This window comes from Anopheles darlingi, chromosome 3 (assembly GCF_943734745.1).
Source record: "Anopheles darlingi chromosome 3, idAnoDarlMG_H_01, whole genome shotgun sequence".
NCBI lineage: Eukaryota > Metazoa > Arthropoda > Insecta > Diptera > Culicidae > Anopheles > Anopheles darlingi.
In genome coordinates, this window is record NC_064875.1 from 12,967,967 (window position 1) to 12,973,966 (window position 6,000).

Consider the following 6,000-nt stretch of genomic DNA (forward strand, 5'->3'; position numbering starts at 1 on the left):
AGACCGCTCACCGTTTCTTTTTTTTCTCGCCGGCTATAATTACACTCTCCTGGAAAAAAAAAGGAGACCAGAAAACAGAACAAAAAACAAATGCACAAATTAGTCTGTGAGCCAAATAAATGGAGCAAATGATCAACGCGCCACGGTTCATTTGAAATTTAAATACGAGCAAATACGAGCGTTCACAACACCATTGTCGGAGCGGTCGGAAGGTCCTTCCAAGAAGTTGCCGTTGAGTTGCCGGTGAGCCGTGCTGCTACTTTCCAGCTCTCCGAAACGGCGCGTAGAATTATGTTCGTTTTTTGTCCAAAAAAGGGGTGCCCTCCCACCAGCAGCGGACCTTGCCAAGCCAAGGACCGGTCCCGGTGCTCAAAAACTACCGCTAGACCTGGTGGAAGGGGAACAGGGGGGAGGCAGCATAATCAACAAAATAACACGAAACACTGTCATTTCGAAAATTGTACACTTTTTGGAATGTAGGTTTACGACCCCCCGGCTGCCGTGTATAATGTGTAAGTGTATGCGTGTCTATTTTGTTGATTTTATTGCTTCAGACGAAGCAAATGAAAAACACGTTTCTGGCGAGCCTAGGGCGAGGTCTTTGCACGAGTCCTTGCTGTAGCTGCTAGTGGGAGTTCTTATCTCGGGGTTTTATGAAGTGTGAAACAGGTTAGGATAGTAAAACGATTGTTTCATCTACTTCAAAATCACTTCATGTTGCACACGCGTTTTGCAAAGCAAACATAAGGTTTGCATTCGTTTGCAATTCCAACATACCGAGGTCGGTGGCCATCAACCGAGGAATGTATATAATTTGCTCACCTCACCACATAAAAACCCAGACCAGACAGTGTCGGTCAATGCCTTTTTGTAACTCGATGACACGCAGCAAGGCAACACAGGGACTGATGCCATCGCAATCGAGAGTGTATAATTGGTGATAATTCAATTTCGTAGCATGCATCACAGTGTTAAAGGGCGCATCGTTGCGAGGCTCAATTGTCACAGGATTTTTTTCCACCATTCAGTTCAATTATCTCCTCAAAATGTTTCCCTTTTTGTGTCCTGAAAGGACTATGAATCGTGGAATTATTATTGAAAAACCAATTTTGAGATTGTGTATTAACAGATTTTGAGTTTTTTGTTGGAATAAAAAACGGGAAATACTTCAGCATCGTAAAAAGCAACTCACGATAAGGATAAATAGCTAGCGGTTTTCGTGATATTTTACCTGCTACTACAGCAAACGGTTGGCTGAAAGTCTAGGCTCCCGTGTTCCATTAGCGGCCCTTCAAAGCTAGCCTACTAGACGACATCGTTCGGACACTACCTGCCTTGTCTGTGCGCAGTGGTTTGCTTCGATGGACACACTCCCTAGTGAATTCACGCTTCACTGGCAATGAAATTCAATTTTTGCTTCGATAGACATTCGGTTTGCGAGAACGAAGTCCCTCGCCGCAAAAAAAAAAACGAAACCAAATGGAACGAACGAACGAACGAACACATTCCCAGAACGGGGCCAATTGATGAACAATGATTGATGAGTGCCTGATTTACGACGATATTTATTTATTGATTTCCAATCAACAGCGTCGCTTTAATAGGATTTTGCAACATCGGGCATCGGTTTTGAAGAATCGAATCGAAAGCGTCTGTAAAGGACACTTTAAACAAGTGCTTCGGTGCTTCGTTTTCACGACTTTAAGGGCCTGCCTGTCAGTGCATGAACCTTCGGAGCATGTCATGCACAAGAAGCTATTGCTATTCGATGCCTGCGATGGAATTTTTGTAAATCAATTTAATCATTCTAATAAAGTGTCAATTTTACACCTTCCGGAATGCGAACGATAGCCGCATCGCATCGAACACCCCAGAACAGGTAGCTGATCGTCTTTTGTTCGTCGCACAACTTTGTCCGTTCCCTCAAACATAATTGCTCAATTTGGCGTTGCTCTCAGGAGCTCCAGGTACGGGCGGTCGAGCAATTTACCGAAAAGGGCTCATGGTTCGCACCGGAACGTGACAAAAATAGCACACCTCCCCGAGGGTGTGGAAGAAAAGGTTAAATGATCCACGAACGAATCCTATTTGACACCTAATTAGTGTCCGTTGATGCGGAAACACAGATCGTTCCGGCGGGTACCCGGCCGCCCACTGGCCCAACGACCGCACCACGTTGGCCAATCCGACACAAATTAACTGACCGAACAAAGGAATAACGGGTTGGGGGTAGGGACTCAGTAGTCCTTAGGAGCGAACGGGGCCGGTCGTGCGAGACCGGCCGAAGAAAAACAATGCAAAAAAAAAGTGCACAAAACGGCTGGAACACTTTTCATCCTTTCAAAAATCCCTATCCTCCTCATCATCATCATCATCATCAACGTCGTCATCATCGTCGGCGTCAACATTGCGTGCCTTCGTTCCCGCCCGTATCCCTGCTGCTGGTAGGATAAATTCTTTCATTCATTCACTGCACAAGGTTCACGGGGCTATCGCAGCTTCCATGCTATTGATTCCATCGTTTGCTGTCGTCCGGCCGTCCGTCCATCCATTTAGTTGGTCGGTTCGTTTTGTGCAACTTTTTAAAGAGCATAACGCCACCAGCATAACCAGACTATACGGTGCACGGTGCGACACACACACACACACACACACACACACACACACACAGAGCAGGGGATCCTTAGAAGCGATAGTAAAATCCTTAACCAGCAACTTTTGAAGCCAAAGATGGGCAGCATGTGCAGAAACAGCAGCATAAAGAAAAAGCAAACCAACCTGAAAGACAAGACTAGAGAGAGAGAGAGAGCGAAGTGAATAGAAACCGAGCGTACGGTCTGGACAGGCCCCTCCCTAGACCAGACTAGACCGCGCCGCTGCACATCCGTTTGTATATGTCCGTCCTTTCGAATAGGGGCTGGACCATTTCCCTTTTTTCTATCCTGTTTTTTTTCTCCCGGTTTTTTTTGTTGCCAATGTCTCGACGCATCGTACGGCTGAGTAGTCTCGGGGCGCTCCGGAAAGGCCACAAGAAGATGCGCTCGTGGCCAAACGAAACGGCCACGAGGCTGCGGTGGCTGCTGTGTCGTCTGCTGGCGTGCGTAACGTTGGCCAACGGCTGCATCAAAACCGCCCAGTGCGTGCACATAGCAGGCCGAGCGAGCTGGCGGCGCAAAAACATGGCGGAATGTGAAAATGGCCATCAAAAAAAAAAACGATCGGCATTACGGCAGAAGACCGAGTTGGAGTTGGTCGTCCCTTTTATTCTCGATCCCAATTACGGTTTGCAAGCGCGCGCGTGTGTGTGTGTGTTGTTGTAGACGAACGCAAAAGGGAATAGATTGATGCGGACTGCATCCCGGACGATGTCTACATCCGGTCCAACTGTAACGAGCGCTACCGGAGCCTTGCCTAAAGGGCCCTTCCTGGGGATCTGGACGACCTTTCAGGCGAACCTACGGGCGAGTTTTTTTTTTGTTGTATGCGTCGCATAGAAACGGGAATGCACCAACGGCGCTTGCAAACGACTCCTACGAGTCCCATTCCGTCGGTCCCTCTATCGGTGACACCAGCAACTGTGCGGCCACTGCATTGGCACAAGAACCCGTACGATCCGTCCGCAGCAGGAACGCAACGCAATGGCCCGTTTTCACTTCATTTCTGTCACTGCTTCGTGTGTGTGTGTGCCAGTATCCCGGGAGACGCTAGAAGCAATCGTAGACTTTGGATCGTAGTTGCAACGCTTCCAGCATTTCCTCCGGTGCACCAACCGGACCAACCGTTGGTCCAAACCCACACCCATACTGTCCCATTTTCAGCAAGCACAGCAAAGGGACCTTGGCCTCCAAGATGCGACAATGGTTCTAGGTACAACCGTGTGGCGTGTTTTCGGCGAGTGCCAGCTGCGAACGGAGCCGGTGCACCAACCTCCAAACGACGCTGCATTCAGGAATGGAATTAAAAATGCAAATTTCATCATCGTCGCTTCCTACATTTTAATAACGATTTCTGGGGCAAACGTTGGCGAACCGAGCGAAGCTGCTTGACTCGCACGTTAGAAACGCGCCACGTCCCGGCCATGCCGGGCCAGCTGGAAATGCATCAGGGTGCTTCTCACCTCCAACTCCTCGGTAACGCACAGTTGCTAGTGTGTGTGTGTGTTTGGTTGGTGAGAGGGACGGACCAGTGGCACCATTCCGGTACACCGACGACGACGATGCAACCCTCGACTGATTGCTGTTGTTGTTGTGGAGTTGGAAAAATAGGTCTTCACTATTGCCACAATGTGTTGTTTTCGAGGAAGGTTGCCATGAGGACACAATGGCACAGCACACACACACACAGTGTGGATACGCTCGGAGTGATCCCGTTCCCGGTCGCCGGCTCAAAATGGAGACAAAATCATCCAATGAAAATGATATTTCCGATTTCGAGATAAAACGAGAGAGATAGAGAGAAAGAGAGAGAGAGAGAGAGAGAGAGAGCGACGTTGATGCCACTTATGTGAGAGGAAGATGATGGCGCCGGAGTACTCTATCTACTCACAGATAGTAATTATGCTTCATGAAACCCCGTTAGTGCGACACAATGCGGGCGAATAGTGCCCGTGCCCGTGCCAGTGCCGGCAGTGGCCGCAAATGCAAATGAATCGCTTTAATTGTCCGGCTCTTTCTCTCCTTCTTATTTGTTTTCATGCGTTTTTTTTTTTTTTGGTGCCTAATTTGTAATGTATCCATGCAGCAGCGGTTGTCGTTGCAGTAGTACACTCGAGCGATTGTCATAAACAAATTAATGCTTCGTTTAGTTTTAAATTAGTTTTTTCTTCCCCCTCTCAACAGGGGAGGTGGGATGAATAACTAATGCAATGCACGAGCATAAGAGGATTTATGTTTTTCTATACTTTTGATGGCATCAGTTTTGGGTGCTTTTTATGGTGCTGTAGGAGTAGAAAAAGGTTGTCAAACAGATAGTAAACTTGAAGGACAATATATTTTTCCTCATTGCGTTGTGGCTAGCTTATACTTTTTCATATTGCGTTTTTACTGCTCATAGGTTACTGTGTTGAAGTTTGAACTATGACATCTACACCGGGAATTTTGCTGGTAGATCCAAGTAGTATGCCACATCAGTTAACGCTAATAGTAATAATAAAACGCTTAGTCGACATTAATTTCAGTAATAAAACGCTTAGTCGACATTAATTTGTTTTGGTTCTGAATAAATTGCTAATTTTAATTGATATTAAACTGATATTGTCGCCATCCATTTTCGATAAAACTTTTTATAATTAAAAGGAAAATTACACTTTGATCCTCCACCATAGGCGTGCAGACATTAAACAATCGGAAAGGATTTGTTTTTCGAATAATTATGTACTGATTTATTGATACACCAAATGGAAATGGAAGATTACATTAGGTTGGAATTCGGAAGGAGTAAATTGAAACGGTATATGGCATTCCTTCCAAGTATCGTTTCGCAATATGAAGTCTGCCCGATAATCTAATCGATTCCTTGAAATTTCGAGTTCAATTCGTTGTTCATACTAATTAAAATTAAGCGGAAATCAAGAGAAACATCATGTTCACGCCACAAATACTAATCCCGTTCGATGTAGCGTATTTTCCCATTAACTCAAACATTGTATCCAGCTGCCAGCTGCACATCCAATAAACTTGCGTCAATAATCTTGCCAAGAAAAAGAGCTACCAGAGCCCGTGGTTGATCGTCAATTCTCACTAGCAAAGCAGCAGTAGCAGCACCAGCAGCAATTTGAGACAACAAATGGTAACAGCTGTAGTGCAGCTGTTTATCAGCATTTAGTATTCAGATCGCCAGTGAGCGTCGTCGTTTCCTCGTGATAGCTAACCGCGGTCGCTCAGCCCCTCACTAAGAACCTTCCCAGGAATCACTCCGCTAATAATGAGCCCATCAACAAGCGGCCAGTACCAGGGCGGGGCGGGGGGTGGAACGCAGTAGATGAAGTTTATGGGGTGGGCA